This window comes from Jaculus jaculus, chromosome 11 (genome assembly GCF_020740685.1).
Source record: "Jaculus jaculus isolate mJacJac1 chromosome 11, mJacJac1.mat.Y.cur, whole genome shotgun sequence".
Lineage (NCBI taxonomy): Eukaryota > Metazoa > Chordata > Mammalia > Rodentia > Dipodidae > Jaculus > Jaculus jaculus.
This window is the reverse complement of record NC_059112.1, coordinates 44,537,014-44,554,825: the sequence shown is the minus strand read 5'-3', so window position 1 is coordinate 44,554,825 and position 17,812 is coordinate 44,537,014. Positions and strand designations below refer to the sequence as shown.

General features: G+C 38.3%; 1 protein-coding gene across 3 annotated transcripts in view; it reads right to left on the bottom strand.

Annotated features, from left to right (window-relative positions):
• Nucleotides 1-17,812, bottom strand: part of Kcnip4 (potassium voltage-gated channel interacting protein 4) — a 1,264,979-nt gene that overhangs the window by 207,518 nt on the left and 1,039,649 nt on the right. The gene's annotated exons all lie outside the window — the stretch shown is intronic.

The window sequence follows — 17,812 nt, the reverse complement described above, 5'->3', positions numbered from 1 at the left end:
TCAATCCAGTTACTCTGACCCTAAGCCTATGCAGTACTGCATTCTGGGGACTATTAAGAATTACTGAAACACATATCTTTTCCTAGGCCATCTTAGACTCCATGTGCCTGGTCTTTTATATCACCTTTGATCACTACTACGATCTTCTGAGGTAGGGCCACTATTATCCACTGTGTAGACAGAGGAACACAGATTTAGAGAAGGTTAAATAACTTTTCTGGAATGATGCTGGGTCAGTTATGAAAGCTACAGTGTCCTTGTTCATTTTCCCCAAGAAGCCTGTATATTTTTCAAAAAGGTTGTTGATTTTAACCATGAGTCAGGATCAGTGTAATTAAGGACTACTTTTATCAAAGTAACAAAGTCTCTATGTATAGATTGAGGGTACATACATTTTAGTTTTATTGTTTATTTTGACATTTTATGCTAGTGTTTATTATTGAATAACCATCAGAATATGAAATATGCGAGTCTATTTTGTGATAAATCTAGTGATTTTTTTTTTTTTTTTACCATTCTCTGTTCTTCAAAGGACAGGAAGCTGTCAAGAGAGTATGGTTTGTGCAGCTCAGATGCAAATACTCTTAAGAAATCAGAAGGGTGCATGCCAGCCACTACAATCCCCCAGTGCTATGTCTCCTTTTTTGAATGTTTAACAGATCTTCATAGTGGGAGCTATCATTTTTGGCAGAGGCAGTATTTTATGTATCACAGTTGGGGTCCATAACCCTATTCTAAAACTTATTATGACTTATATGTTCATTATAACAGCTTGTTGTTGTTCTGTCAAATAGTCAATTTATTTCCAAATGCTCCTTATATAGCAGAAAATATACCATTCACCTCACATTTAATTGTCCTAATAGACCCAGAAGAGATTGCTAACTCACAATTATGAAGGAGGAAACCAGTTCAGAGTGGGAAAAATAAAATTGTTAATGCTCATATAATTAATAATCTGAATATTTGGCTCTCAGACCTCAGATGTTTTTGATTTAAGAACTTGTATTTTAAGATGAAGAAGATGGGTCAATTGGTACCTGAGTTTAGATCCGTAGAACCCATGTAGATCCTGAGAATGTTATCGTGAGCCTATAATCCCAGCACTTGGGAAGTGGAGACAGCAGTATCTCCAGGACAACCTGGTTAGCTAGACTAACCAAATGGTTGAGCTCTGAGATCAATGAGACACTCTGTCTCAATAAATAAGGCAGACAGCAATAGAGAGAGAGAGACACCTGATGTCAACCTCTGGCCTCCACAGACATGTGCCCATACATACATGCATTCCCCACCTGTGACTGCACACACAAACATGGACATGCACATGTGCATACCATACACTCACCTACATGCTAAAATCAAATCTATTTACCTCACTATGTGGCACTACAAGAATTAAGAGGAGCAATGTTGTATGTAAGAGACATAACCAGCTTTGCAATGAGCAATCACCACAGAAATCCTGTACACACTCAGTAAAGCACTACTTGCTCAGCCATAAGCACAGAGGTCCTGCACATGCTCAGTAAAGCACTACTTCCTCAGCCTGTCAAATTATTAGCAATTGTAATGTGGGTAACAGTGAACAATCAAATATTGGAGAGACATATTATTGTAAAAAGGGAAGAAAGATAAGACTCCAGAAAAATAGGTCGAAATGTTTATTGTGATATTCTAAAAATTAGATAGAGGTTAGCACAGTGAATGGAAGTAATTATAGGATCTCTTGGCCACATATTTCACCTGAGACTCATTTTGCTCTGTCTTCTAGAAATAAGAAGTAACATGGCTAGCTCATTGGTGAACTACAATCAAGTATATGGAATTAAACACATTCAGCTCCATTCCTGTCATACACACTGTCATCATGTACCTAACAGATCCCTAAAACATAGCCATTATTCTCAGCCTTTCAGGGGGCCTGGAGGAATAGCCCACATGTGTGCTGAGGCCACACTCATGGGGATAACTGAGTTGGGGGGGGGGACTTGTGTGTGAATGATGCTGCATTTCCACAGACGGAAGATGGGTTGTTGCCTAAGAAGTTACCTTCATTTCACTCACAGTAAATAAAGGACAATCAGAAATGATCACTCACTCAAGTAACAGACTTCTCATTCTGACAGCACAATGGAGAATCCACCTTTGCTTCAGTAGATGACAAAAAACCTAAAAATGCAGTGATTTTATTTTCTCTTTGTCAGCCCAGAGAGCTTCTTCTTTTCAAATGCACATCTACACAGGACCCGCTCCTCTCAAAATACTTTGCAGCTTGTTTGAGAGACAGAGAAGTGCTGCTGGATTGCCTGGCTGCTTTCCCATAGCTTTGAAGGCTCCAAGAAAACGGGTCACTACCCTGAGCCTCAGACTCCACATCTGGTACCAGAATGCCCTGTCTTCATCTTAAAGTAAATCTGTGTTACAGGAACAGTAGTCTCTGCTTGGACCTAGTCACTTGTGTACCTGTGAAAATCCCACCTATTTCTGGATAGTTCAAATTTTTGCTTTGAAATCCCTTACTTGGTAAAACAGTTCATCCCTGCCAAACCCAAGTTATTTATGGACTGTCCCAGGTGCAGTGAGATCTTCTTCCCACATCAGTTCAGCAAGTCTTAGTGCCTTCATGAGGATCCTAATCCAAAGAGCTGTGAATATGAGAGGAGAGTATTAGTCTTAGAGCTGCAGCTCATAGTCTCACGTGTGTGTCATGAGTCTTGGGTGATCTTGCCCCATCACAGCCCCATTTCACTGAAAAGTCTCACTATCCCAACTATAGACCATGGTCTAGCAGCTTGGTTAGCCTTTGGGAAATGTTTATAATTGTTAGAAATGCAGAACTGCAGGTCCTTGCAGACTAACTGACTTAGGCCTGCTATTTGACCAGTCTTCTCAAGTTTTCCATCAACACAGTGAAGTTTGGAAATCACACAACCACCTCATCTTCTAGCTAAGAAAACTGATCTTTAATTGAGTTTCATAATTTTCCCATCTGAAAGCCAGTTTACGCTATAGAACTTCAATTAACTGGTACATCCTTCTGTAGCATCTTGAATTCTCATTTTTGTATCAATAAAATAGAAATATTCATAAGTGTCCTTCCTCCTACTCATAGTAAAGTATCATGCTAACGTGAAAGCATTTTACTGATATCAAAGCTGAATGTGTAGACTATTATAATATCAAACCAAAGTCACTCAAATCTTAAGCAGTGTGTATGTGTATAGGCATGCGCGTAAAGAGTTTCTAGGTACAGAATTGGGCCATATATGACAAATTTTGCCCTATTTAATTTAGAAAAGTAACCTACTTCTCAGACTACTTGCCAAAAAAGGAATCCTTTGTCCTCTAAATATCAGAAGGATTCTTAAAATGGTTGAGCCCTCAGGGACTCTCTGACATGTTTCCACTGTCACAGTCTAAGCCACTTGAGATCACTGGGTTTTCTTCCAGATGGTGATAGATTTGGGGGCATGGACTCAGGTAGACAGGTGACAGGCGAGAGGCAGCAGGCAATTTATTTCCCCTGACAACCATTCATTTAAATAGAAGAGGGGATGAGATAAGAAAATGAGATAGGCTTAGGGAAAAGGAAGATGGTAAAGGTGGCAGGAGGGTCCTGTCAATACTATCCACCCAGTCATTACATGAATATGTATTGACATTTATTTCTGTATGGCAGATACTACTTAGGGGTGGATATTCCTGGGAGCAAAGTGTCAAGGGTGCTAAACTTGAATGGCTTGAGTTTCAGGTGTCTTGTAGGAGAAAGGTATATGCAGGAAGAAAATTCAGTTATCAGGAAAACGTAAGGTAGTAAAATTGCTTTGAGAATCGGTTCCTGGGGGAACAAGTGGTTCCTCTAAGATGAAAATTCAATTGAGACATAAAGGGGAAGAAACTAAAGACAGACAATGGGCAGAGCTTCCCAAACACTGTGGATGCTACAGAGTGTGAATGAGTTGAGGAGCTTTGGAGAACTGAGAAGGTACAAATGAGGCAGGCAAGACTGGCCTCAGTGGGAGGCCTGGTATGGCTTAGAGCATGGCCATTCTTAGAGCAGAAGAAAATGACTGCCAGCCCAGCTAGAGAGGTTCTTCTGTGTAGAACTGAGCATTTTAGAATTCAAAGTCTGAGGCTCAGCACAATTTCAAAAACTGAAGTCAAGAGAGCAGCAATGCCTTTTCTCATTCTATCCTGTTCTTCCTGTGTCTCAGTGTGCAGCTAACTAATTTATGGAGTTAAATTCATCAGTGTGAATTAGAAACAGAACTTAATCAAAACTAATCAGTGGTCCCCCACTGTCAACAGCAGTGGTTCATAAACTATGGCTTGTTGTTTTGTAAAATGTATTAATGTGAAAATATTAAGATTCTACCCAAATGTCTCCAATAAGAAATCCTGGGATGGGCCCCTTCAAGGGGATGCCCTCAGTAAGCTTTGATCCCAGCTCTAACATAATAGTTCTCTTTAATATTCTTGAGGCTCAGTTTACACATTTGGGAAAACAAGATGATACATTCTTAATGTTTGTGTCTTCCACTGCCCAGTAAGGCAATATAGCAAGTGCCAGGAAATGTTAAAGAGGATTAGAAATAAAAATGAGGAAGCTTCAGTATCTGGAGAAAGTTTAGAATTTGAACAACAAAGACAAGTTCACCTGCTCCAAACCTGGACTAACTAGCCTGTTACAAGAAACAAGTCATAAGTGCAATAAAGTCCATGTCAGTGTTATGTTAGAGGGCAGAAAGGCCAAGGAAAACAAAGGTTTTCATTTCTAGTAATAAGTTATGTTAACTTCTATTGTTCAATTACATGTCAGGATTTTCTTGAGACTTGGCGGGGTCCAGAGCACAGCCATGACCACTGCTTCTCTCTTTCACATCAAGTTGCCTGAATGGGCTTTGACCTGAAGAGTGCTGCTACACCCACTTTGCCAGACTGGAAGGAGCACCTCCATTACCCTCCTGCCTCTGACCATGAAGGTTCTCATATCTGCTGGGACATGACCTTTTTTCCAGAGCAGCTTTGCTCAAACATATGGTTCACGATGTGACCCTAAAAACAAAAGAAAGGCTCAGGAGTCCACCAAGAAATGGGCTGAGATTGTCTGAATGGAATTAATTAGTAAACCCCTTTAGCTTTCTTTTCACAACATTAGCGTCACTATTGAAATGTCATTGTTCTAAATGATTTTCTCCCAAGATTTATCACAGTAGTGCTAATGGCAATATTTTGAGAATGACACTATAAAGTATTGCTATGAGGATCATGAGGCTCTGTAGAATGCCTTCTGGGCCATGTGCAAGGACCTTTAACTGCATCAAATAATTGAATTCTTACAATCCTCTCCATCTCTAGGCCTAGAGGTCAGAGTCATTTGGTATGAGACAGCTGTATTTTGAGCATGTGCCTTTATGAGAACATTCTCTTCCTTTCTTCTCAGACCACTGGAATAAATGGGACTATGGTAAAACTGGGTGTTGGGAAGGAAGAGGTGAGTCACTCTGAATAGGTCCTTATAAAAACTGTAGCACAACCACATTGCTTTCTGTCATGCCTTGAGTGCCCTGCATAGAAAGTATTAAAAACAGTATCAGTATCCACATACTGATATATATAATTACAGACTCCTTGTGGCAGAGCTGACCATTCAGTTACTGCTATGAATGTTTCTCTTCATTTGGCTTAGTGACTGGTTGAGGCAAAGATTTTGACTGTCACAGAGGAAATAATGGTTCTTTTTGTATAAAGGAAGGAAGGTAAATATCTTCTTTAACTATAAGATCTGTAGCCATTAAGGTAGCCTTGCTTCTTATTACCTTAATTCCTGAGTCTCTTTAATGTTTTTATTTTCCTTTTGACTTTGAGACATGATGACAAGGGGAAAGTGAGAAACTTCTCAAGAAGTTCATCTGAGTTCTTTGTTGTGGACATTTCACTAGGTCCATTTTCCTCCCTTTGTCCCGAATGAATAAGCCTGTGTTCTTTTTAATCCTTATTACTGTTCTTTGATATTGAAAAACAACCACTCACAGTCCTTCTGCAATCAAAATCCCCAAGCCACCCAGAAGAGATCTAACTAGATTTCTGTTGCCAATTTAGCTCCACATTGATGCAATCAATACTCTGCACAGACGACAGTGATGCCATTAGAGGCTGTCCCTGCTCTGCAGGTCCACAGACACAGCCTCTGTGCATAGTGGAGAGACATGTGCTGTGGAAGCCAATGGGATTTCAGCCTCAGAATCAAATTCTGCAGTTATTAATACAATCATAGCCTTTTCCTTCAGGACTTTTACAAAACCAACTTGACTTCCCCCAAAGCAATTTAAAGATGAATTGTTTAAGAATGAAAGTCACATTAAATGTTGAATACATGACTTTATAACTGCATTCTTTCCATTTCTGATTAACTTATTTTTGACATTCCTGTTTCAAAGTACCTTCTTTTATAGAATACAATTTTAAAGTGATATGGGTATCTATTTATCTTTGAACTCCTAAAATTTATATATCAAAACTATAACCTCCAGTGTGGTTATATTTGGGGATAGGGCATTTAGGGAAGTAGTTAAATTAAATGTCAGAGGTGATGGCCCATCTAATAGGATTAGTGTCTTCATAACATGACACCAAACAGTGTCCAGCTCATTTTCTTTCTCTTTCCTCTCTGACAGAGAAGTCATGTGATAATTCAGTAATCAGGTGGCGTCAAGTTTGGCCAGTCAAGCCAAATGAGCCAACGGGTGCAATAGTGGCATGTCTGTTATGGGGGAAACTAACTGCTCTCTAATTGGACTGGAACCCCACTCTATGGGAGGAAATACATGCCTGATACTTAAACCTAACCAAAAGCCTATGGTGGGGGAGGTCATGAGCATTAGGAGTGTAATATCTGCTCTTGTCTTGCTAAATGCATATTTTATGCTCACCAAATTGCTATGTAAGCACTTTACTTAATGTCCATACCAATATATTAATGCTACTCTTACTTTTGGTTAGAGAAGCATCTCTTTTCAGATCTCAGTGACCAGTGGGACAACCCAAAAGGCACCATAGTGCTGAGAAGGCATGATGGAGAAATTTTCAGCATCAAAACATCTGTATCACACCTTTCAAGGCCCAGGGTCCATTGTGGAAGAGGTGGCAGAAAGAATGCAAGACAAAGGAAGAGTAGGACTGCTCATAATGCAATTGACCAGACAGAAATTGGCCTTGATATCCTTGGCCTCACAGTGACTAGCACTATCTTCACAAGACCCTCATCATAGGAGGAAAAGATAATAACATCAAAATAAAAGAGAGACTAATTGAGAGAGGGAGAGGATAAGGGAGAAGTGGGGGAAGGGAGGGAATTATCATGGTTTATTGTCTATAAGTATGGCAGCTGCCAATAAAATGGAAAAACAAACAAAAAAAGGTGGCTAGCAGTAAGCCAAGGACAAGGGTCTTCCCACAGTCTGACCCTGCTGGCCCTCTGGCCTCCAACTTCTAGCCTCCAGGACTGCAAAAAGTAGCCTCCTTGTGATTAAGCCACCTACTCTGCACTACTTTATGGAAGCCAGAGTTAAACTAATGCACTATGGGATCTGGGAAAGTCTAAGTATTTGAAGCAATTTGGTAGAAGTTGTAGATACGTTATTCCAGAATACTGGAAAATATTATTAGAACTAATATTACAAAAACAATAATAAGAAAAATAGATTCTGTAGAAATAATTGAATGTGTAATATTTAAAAAATGAGTACCCAGTACCAGTACCTACGTTCCTTTCTAATTAAATGTTTAATGCTATTTTGTTACCCCTCCATGTTTCCCAACATACCAACATACCTATTTTAATGGCTATCATTTGCTTCTGTTAAGAACTAATAAAATTTCAGTAGAATTATGATTAGACTAAAATTATATTTTAAATATTTTTTGTTCATTATTTATTTATTTATTTGAGAGCGACAGACACAGAGAGAAAGACAGATAGAGGGAGAGAGAGAGAATGGGCGTGCCAGGGCTTCCAGCCTCTGCAAACGAACTCCAGACGCATGCGCCCCCTTGTGTATCTGGCTAACGTGGGACCTGGGGAACCGAGCCTTGAACTGGGGTCCTTAGGCTTCACAGGCAAGCGCTTAACCACTAAGCCATCTCTCCAGCCCTAAAATTCTATTTTAGACATTGGAAGATTGGGCTTGTGGTATCCTATTTCAGTGGTTCATAATTTTACTTTTCTGACAAAATCAAGCAAGTAATCAGGAGGAAAAGTATCTGAGTTTACTTAAATAGCTTAATACAGCACAGCAGATATTTGAAATGGATCTTCTAACAAGTACTTCCTCAGAAGAACCTGGTTATCTTTCTATTGTTCTTCCTTAGTAGACCTTGATTAAAGTTGTTAAAGAGAAGACTTCAGTAGCAGTAATAACAAGCATGTGCTGTGGCTACTCTGCCATCCGCAGTGAGTAGCCTAGCCCCTCAAACAATGTGGACCTCCCATCATTATAAATGATACATTGATGTCATTTATAAATGATGATTAAAATTATTAATGAAAAATTGAGCTCTATTACAAGCACATATATTAATAAGTAAAATGAAATGTATAAATTCTGGTTTTACTATTACCTATTCTACTATTCAAAGTAAGGGAGAATGTTATTGTAATGTTAAGCATTTAAGCTGTCATCTATTTCAAAGTATCTCTCTTCTAAAATGATAGAGATACATACACAATTAGGTAGGAAAAAAAGGAAAGAAATATAAAATAGAGTAAAGAAAAAAACAGAAGGGTTATGTTTCATTATTCTCATGGATTCAAATATTCAAAGAGCAATGGGAAGGATATATTTATTTCCACTAAAACTCCTTTATATAATGACAGGTTTGATGCTATTTATGAATTCAATTGTCAAAATATAAATTACTAAATTTTCTATTAAACTTAGTTTTCCCTAACTACTACTGTCAAAATTATAGAACTTTATTCTCTACTAAAAGAAACCTTGACAAGAAGTAAATTTTGATAAATGAAAATTTTTACCTTTAAAATCTTTAATAAACCATTAAAGCTAAGAAAAGCATACATTAAGCATTAAGAATGCATGTTTTCCTATTGCTCAACTTTATTCTTATTTTGAATTCATGTTCTGTCATATTAATTTTATACTAGATCACAAAATATTGATTTAATACCACAGTAGTCACAGGGAATGAGGACTCTGAAATTGAGTAACTTACTGTTTTAATCTGTTCAGGTTACTATAACAAAATACTTTAGATCATGTAATTTACAAATGGCAGGACTTAGTGATTACAGTTCTGGAAGCTGGTAGGTTCAACTTCTAGGTAACAACAGATTTGATGTCTGGTAAAGGCTTTTTCTCATGGATGGCACATCCTTGCTGTTACCTCGTATGGTGGAAGGGACAAGCAAATTCTCCAGTTATCTTTTATAATGCCACTAGTCTCATTCATGGAAGCAGAGCTTCCTAAAAGCCTCTTAAAGGCCCAAGCTGAAAATGCTATCAACTTGAGGGGAGGTTTAGACACATAAATGGGGAGGGGTGTGAGAGTTCAGATCATTGCACTTTTTAAAGTTGCACAGTTAATAAGTGATGAAGTATTGATTTGAATGTCCACTCTACGCTTGTTTCTGCTAGTGAGGTGTGTGTCACTTTTTCTTCCACTCTTTGATGGTTTGAATCAGATGTCTCTACAAACTCATGTCGTCTCCATAAACTCATGTGTTCTTAATGTTTTGTTCCCAGCTGGTGGCAATTTTGGAGGTGGAACCTTGGAGGAGGTGTGCTACTTGGGCTGGGCTTTGGGGTGCTATAGCCCAGCTTCCCCCTTGCCAGAGCTCATCTTTCTCTCTTTGCTGCTTTCTGCCAGGTGCTTTGGCAAGGAGTGATTTCTGGTCTTTGCTCTATCATCATTTCCCTGCTATGATAAAAATTTACTCTAGTGACTAAGCCAAAACAAACCCTTTCCTCCTATGAGTTGCCTATAGTGCTTTGGGATGGGAAGTTTGTTCCATAAATGCAAAAGTAACTATAACACATCCTAAGAGGTTCCATTTCTCTCCCTACAAAATGCATGAAGTTGTTCCTGGTTTGTATTTTCACCTCTCAGAGTAATTTCTGACGCATATAGTGATCAGAAAAGCTTGAGACTTCTACATCCCTGGAACTCAGCAGAAGTTTCTTAACCACCTAATAAAAGATAGCAATTTGTTGAATGATTGGACAAGAGTAAATGATATTTGCTCCTGCATACCAAAGACACATGTTTTTATTTTAGTCCTAAAATCATTCTCCAATTTCATTCTTCATAAAGAATGATCAAAGGAGAGTTATTATCAGATACTCAAAAAAAAAAAACCCTTCTGGGTTCTATTTCTTTTTTTTTGTTGTTGTTCATTTTTATTTATTTATCTGAGAGTGACAAAGAGAGAAAGAGGAAGAGAGAGAGAAAGGAAAGACACACACACACAGACAGAGGGGGAGAGAGAGAGAGAGAGAGAGAGAGAGAGAGAGAGAGAGAGAGACTGAGAAAGAGAGAGAGAGAATGGGCGTGCCAGGGCCTCCAGCCACTGCAAAAGAACTCCAGATGTATGCACCCCCTTGTGCACCTGGCTAACATGTATTCTGGGGAATCAAGCCTTGAACCAGGGTTCTTAGGCTTCACAGGCAAGCACTTAACCACCAAGCCATCTCTCCAGCCCTGGTTCTATTTGTTGTGGAAAAGTGATTGAGTCTTAATCCTGCTGACAGTGGGCTGTGTATATGAACAAGCAGAGACACACAGAGTACATCACTGCTAGTTTTTCTCTGCAGGACTCATGGAAAACATTATGTAGAAATTCTACACTAACACCCTATTTTAAGTCTAAATAATATATATAATCCAGAACACTCAGAGCAAAGTTATCTTTATGAACAAGTGTTAGACCAGCTGAACACAGGAGCTCAAGATAGAAATAATGGCAAGAATGGAGAAACCAGATGGGCTTAAAATAATAATTGTGTCCATGATTCATAAACAAATATGGCTTTCAAGCTGTTCAAAACTAAGTGCTTAGGACTCTGTAAACATGCAAAATATGTTCTTTGTGGTTTAGTTGTGTGTGTCACCTGTACAATTGTATGTATGTGTCCATAGTTGCAAGAGTGCACATGGATATAAATATGTGCACATGTGAATATGTTATGTTGGAGAGATTTCCTAAAACCTGTGTATCATGAATTGTTAAGCATGACACAGATGTTGTTTAGTACATGTGAGCATTAATGTTTGTTACTGGATTGATGGAGATATTGAAATCAAATGCTAGAAAAGTATTCAAAATATACTAAATAGGAGTTGGGAAGATTGCTCAGTGGTTAAACATTCTTGCTTGCAAAGTCTGCTGGCTCAGCTCCAATTACCAAGATGCACACATAGGCTGGATGCAAAAAGTGGTGCTAGTATAGGGGTTTGTTTGCAGTGGCAAGGGACCTTGGTATGTCCCACCCCCTATGTGTACGTAAATAAATTAAGTTTTAATCTAAATTAAATACTATGCAATACATAAAGCTTATTAAAGTTTTAATGTATAGTTTTCCTTATGCAATTCAGCATATTCCTCATATCATAGATAAATAAATCAAGATGTAATCAAATTACACTACCAAAAACAACAAGAGTATATCAGAAGACATTATGGAGCAATTAGTCAATGAATCAGGTCACTCAGCAAATGACCATGAATTATCTATGTTTATAGCTATATCTATCTAGAGGTAAGCTGATATCTAAATATCTATCTATGTGTATTGAATTATCTATTATGCATATTATCTATATGTACATCCATATCATCTCTGTCCATCCACCATCTATAATCTATAAATCTATCAGTCACCTATCTATCATCTATCTATCTACCATCTCTCTCTCTCTCTCTCTCTATCTATCTATCTGATTTACCTATCATTGTATAATGTTTGAGGCTGCATGCATATTCTTTGGCAGACATTGCTAATCAATCACAGACTTGTATTTCGCTATACTCAGGAGCCTCCCCCAAATCTTTCTCAATTTTATGTTCCTGGAAGCCAATTAGATACAGTTGGCTGGCAAGATGAAATCTATTTGTCATCCCTGACTTATATTACTTCTCCTTTGATACAGTTTGGCTCCCCTAATCCTATTATCCACCGTCCTCTTAGATTTCTATAAAATGGACTGGATTTTCTCATTTATCTCAAAACTCTGAGGAGTTATCTTTTATATTAGAAGTAGAAAAGTTAAACACTTACCTCATCCAGTTTCCTTATTGCACTCTGAATTTTAATCCTGCTTGAATTTAGAATGTGGGGCAGACAAGCAGAGCCAGGGTAAAGACAGCATATTTCTGTTATTTTTTTCAATTCTATAGAAATTATTTGTCCAAATTCATTTCAAAGATATCTCTCAATTTCAATAATTTTAAGTTTAGTAACACCCTTCTTTTATATCCCAATTTTACCAGAGCAAAAGGGGAGGCAGTGGTATCATTGAGGCTCTGATTCGTTGAATGGAGTAACATCAGTATGCTCGGTTTTATGGTATTGTTCCTCAGCAGTACTCATTAATTGTATGACTCTCTCTTGTGCTATTTCTTCCTATATATGTGTAACACTTGGTCAAGTCAATTTATGATACAGAATATTTCATATTTATAATTGGTTATCAATTTTTCAATAGGTATCTGATTTATTATCTTGGTCCACATGCATTATGGATGCAACAGTGCATGCTATTATTTTATTACTTTTGCTTTAATAATAAAGAGACTTTCACTAATAAATAAAACCCATAATGCTTATTGACTTTTTTTGAATTCATCATTATTATGTAGCTATTGCTTTGTGCATTTTTTGTCACTGCATTTAAAAACTTGGTAGTGTTCATAGGTGAGGGATAAAATAATAAACAATGAGGGGAAGGGGTAGGACATGGATGAGCCTAACAATGGTACCAAATTGACTGTATTTGCTGAGTACAAAACTAATTAATTAAAAAATGGGGAAAAAACAAGAAATATATATAATAACAATTAAAGAGTCTGGGTAAATGGTTCAGTAATTAAAGGCTCTTGCTCTGCATGTCTTCAGACAAGAAATGGTATCTCAAATCTATGTAAAGTGAGATGCAAATTGTACATGCATCTATAATCCCAATGTACCTACTTCAATAGGAGATAGTGTCAAAAGAATCCTAAAGTTTGGGAGCCAGCTAGTCTGGCCTTACTAGTGGCAAAACAACTAGAGAGACCCTGTTTTAAGCAAAGTAGAAGGAGAGAACCAGTGCAATGAGTGGCTACATACAGAAACAATAATAATAATTAATAATAAATAAACATTAAAAAAGAAGCAAAAAAGCAATAAAGATAGAGTGAGCTAAGAAATTGTATAATATGTATTTTATAATTAGCAAACATAGTTTTAGTTTTGACTTGGATCTCCTTTTTTTCTTTTTATGTTGATTCACACACACACACACACACACACACACACACACACACACATATATATACATATAGTAATTTGCTAACATTATTCCTCTATTTTCCACCTTCTACTCCTGCTGACTCCTTTTCTTCCTCATATATTAGTGGATATATCATTGAAGAGGATGACCCTTCTTGCCCCAGAAACCACTGACAACAGAAATTCTTCAGGGATAGTTGAGAATTCAAAAACCCTCCCATACCCATGCCAGAATCTTAATGTTCAAGGCAAGAAGTAAAACAAATTCTCTTGTTTAAATAGTAGCTATTGCATTTAAATTTGTGATAATCTGTAGAGAATAGTTTTTGTTGGAACTCACTAGAATGATCTGATGATATGAGTATCTATCAAAACTGTGGCCTTCATGACACTCTAGTGAATGCCATATGCACATTTAGGAGGGTTCGACATGGTATTTTTTTTTTTTTCCAAATTTGGCCAGCCAGGCCAAATGAGCCAACGGGTGCAATAGTAGCATGTCTGTTATGGGAAAACCAACTGCCTTCTAATTGGACTGGAGGCCTGCTCCATGGGAGGTAATAAATCCCTGTAACTGAAAATCTACAACAGTCATGTGCCCTAGGGGTGTAACATCTGCTGCTGCCAGCTAGATGTATATATTGTGCTCACCAAACTGCTCAGTTAGCATTTCTCTTAATATTCATACCCATATATAATGGTAGTCTCACTTTTGGATAGAGAAGCTGCTCTTTTCAGATGGTAGTGACCTTGGGATTTTTTTTTAAAATTTACTGACAACTTTCATAATTGTAAACAATATCCCATGGTAATTCCCTCCCTCTCCCCACTTTCCATTTGAAACTCCACTCTCCATCATAACACCCCCTGTCTCTCCTATATTTTGATGCCATGCTCTTTTTCTCCTATTATGATGGTCTTGTGTAGGTACTGTCAGGCACTGTGAGGTCATGGATATCCAGGCCATTTTGTGTGTGGAGGAGGAGCACATTGTAAGGAGTCCTATTCTTCCTTTGGCACTTACATTCTTTCCACCACCTCTTCTACAATGGACCCTGAGCCTTAGAAGGTATGATAGAGATATTTAAGTGCTGAATACTTCTATGTCACTTCTTCTTAGCACCATGATGCCTTCTGAGTCATCCCAAGGTCATTGTCATTTGAAAAGAGAAGGATCTCTAACAAAAAGTTAGAGTAGGATTAATCTATGGGTATGAACATTAACAAAAGTGCTTACTGGGAAGTTTGATAAGCATAGTAGATGTATTTAGCCAAACATCAGCAGATGTTACACATCTAGGGCTCATGACTACACCTGTTGTAGGTTTTCATTATCAGAGATATATATTCCCTCCCATGGAGAGGGCCTCCAGTCCAATTAGAGTGTAGTTAGTTACCACCATGACAGACATGCCACTATTGCACCCATTGGCTCATTTGGCCTGGCTGGCCAAATTTAGGGCTTGCAATGTCCATTGTCAAGTCTTTCCACTGGTGATGTCTCTCTCTCCCCTTGAACTGCATGCAGTGTGGCTTTTGTCAGCTTTCTGTCAGCTGGTCTACATGAAGGATGTTTTCAGCTCAGCTCCAGCAGGATTTCTCAATGACCTTGCAGCCCAAGTATGTGAAGTCTTAAGCAATAGGGTCTTACCATCTATTCCTGGTAGGAAACCAAAGGCCTCGGCAGTGGCATGTTATACTTTGGGGGTATCAGGGACCTCCATGGCCAAAAACTCACTGGAAGGTATCCCATCCCTGGCTCTGAAAATTTTTTAATAACAGTCTATGGCTTCTGAGTGTTCCATTATCTAAAAAAGTAGGTTTCCATGTGACTTATTTATATTCTCTTAGATTTTTATTAGCCCTCCCTCTACCTTTCCTTTACTCAATCTCTTTCTCTGACCTCATTTAGGCCGTTTCACCCCAATTAATCTGTTCTTCTCCTTATATATATACAATACCATCCTATTAAGTCCCTCTTCCCTCCCTTTCTATTCCCTTTATATCTCCTTTCTAGTGCTTTTCTTAGCAGTGTTTCAACTTCTAAAAAATGGATAGGAAAGAAAGGAGAAACAGAGGGAGTGTAGGAGGAAGGGAAAGAAGGATGGAAGGAAGAAAGGAGGATACCAGGAAGAAGTATGGAAGGAAATATGCATAGGGGTCAAGAAATGGAAAAACTTTTTGAGCTTAAATGACTCAAAACAACATATGTAGTAAATAATAAACTCGGGATTGTTTTAAGATTTTATTTCTCTACATTCTACAATTTTTCTTCTATACCACCGTGACCTTCTTGAAAGTCAGTGTTCTAGCTCTTGCCTCTGTTTCTGGTGACACATAAGCATGTGCACAGAACTTATTGAATGGTTAAAGTAAGAATACATGCCGTGGCAGGCTGGCTGCTCTCATTATTAGTGGTCTTAATAATAACTTCATAATATATTAACCCATTTTGCAGATGAAAAACTGAAATTCAGAGAGATTGTGTGGGAAGTCCAAGGCATACTTTGTAAGTGGTTGATGGTGAGTTTAAACTCATTTCCATTTCTCAGACCTAGCAAATGGCAGGGCAGGTATTCACTTGATTCTAGGTGTGCCTGAGTTTAAAGCTTCAGTACTGCTCCAGCATCTCACAAGCCAATTGCATGGCCTGGACCTAGGTTTCACACTCATTCTTGTTAGCGACAATGACCTTCAGATAATGGTTTGTTCTGAAATAAAGGGCTATGGAGGTAATTAACTAAGGTGATGCCTGTGCATATTCTCACAGGACTGTTATGGTTGTTGTAAGTATACTAATGATGCTTGATATTAACATTAGGAATGATAATTTAATTCCCAATCTGAAGACATATAGAATTATCTAAAAATAGTGTTTTAATTTGCATATTTTATAGGAGATATTATTTGTTCCTCTCCTTTTGGGGCTGTGATCCCTTCACAGGTGCAGCCTGCATACAGATAAGGATGAGAAGCAGGAGCCTAGCCAGCAACCATCCGAAGGAGTTGTGTAAAACGAATCTCAATTCCAACTTCTCAGAAAATGATGAGTCAAATCTCTTATCCTGGTAAAGATTATATTTATACATTGACTGGCCTTCTCACAAGTGGCTGCTACCTGCCTCTCTTGTTTCCTCAGTAAAGACCAACTGCAAACTCTCCTAGGGGATGTGTTGCAAGGAGGGCTTGTGTGAAATGTACTGGATCGAGATGGTATATAATTTTATGATCTAGAGGGTGTGGTAGGTAGATTTCCCAATGGCTAGTGAACTTTCTGTTTGTGAGACATTCATTGTGACTCCCATAAAACCTATGTCTGCATTAGGTTCTTCCCTGGATAATAGGCTGGGTGGTTAACCAGAAAGTGCATGTAGAATAGGAAGACAGCTAGCTTGTGAAGTAAAAGGGTGGTGGTGACCCTCAGCATGCTTCTAACAATTTCACCCTACCCAGGAGGTCAGCAAATTCATGGATGCCTCTGGAGGACAGAGCCAGCACAGGCATCTTTCCTTTGACTGTATAATAAAAACTGATGAATAGGAACACAAAAAGTGTGATGTCCCTTGAGGCAGAGCTCAGTAGATGTATCCTATACATAACACTCTCAGCTAAATCAAGAATGAAATGAAGACTTATGTCCCTAATTATCACTTATTTTTAAGGTAATCAGCCAGAATACCTTTCTTAATAATTTATTATAGAATGACCTCAACAAAACTTAACTGTTTGGGAGACATGCATAATCTTTCCCCAGCACACACAGACACAGACACAGACACACAGACACAGACACAGACACACACACACACACACACACACACACACACACAGAGGGGGGGTAGAATTATCAACTATCTGTACCTGGCAGGAAACATAACAGTGAGCACTGTTTTGGATTTCTGAAAACCAGTGGTCCCTGGAAGAGGTGTGCTGATTTCACCAGCGAGATTAAAAACTATGGTAGTAACTATCTTGCCAGGATAATGAACCAGCAGACGTGTACCACCCTTAAAAACATTGACATAAGTGTGTATGATGCTAGGGGTTAATGCTTCACAGCTGTGGGATTCCGGGAAAATTGAAATCCATCCATCCAGAAGCATACTGAAATCTATATGAGCATATAAATCTCTAAATGATTACCTGGGCCAGGTGAAAAAGGTTCCATTAATGCCTGCTGTAGAGAGTTCAGCTGGAAACGACAAGGGGACAGAAGAGTGGAACTAAGTACTTTTCACATGTAGTGAGGACATTTTCCATGAGTGGCATGACAGACAATAACACAAAGTTAAATTGATGATGCA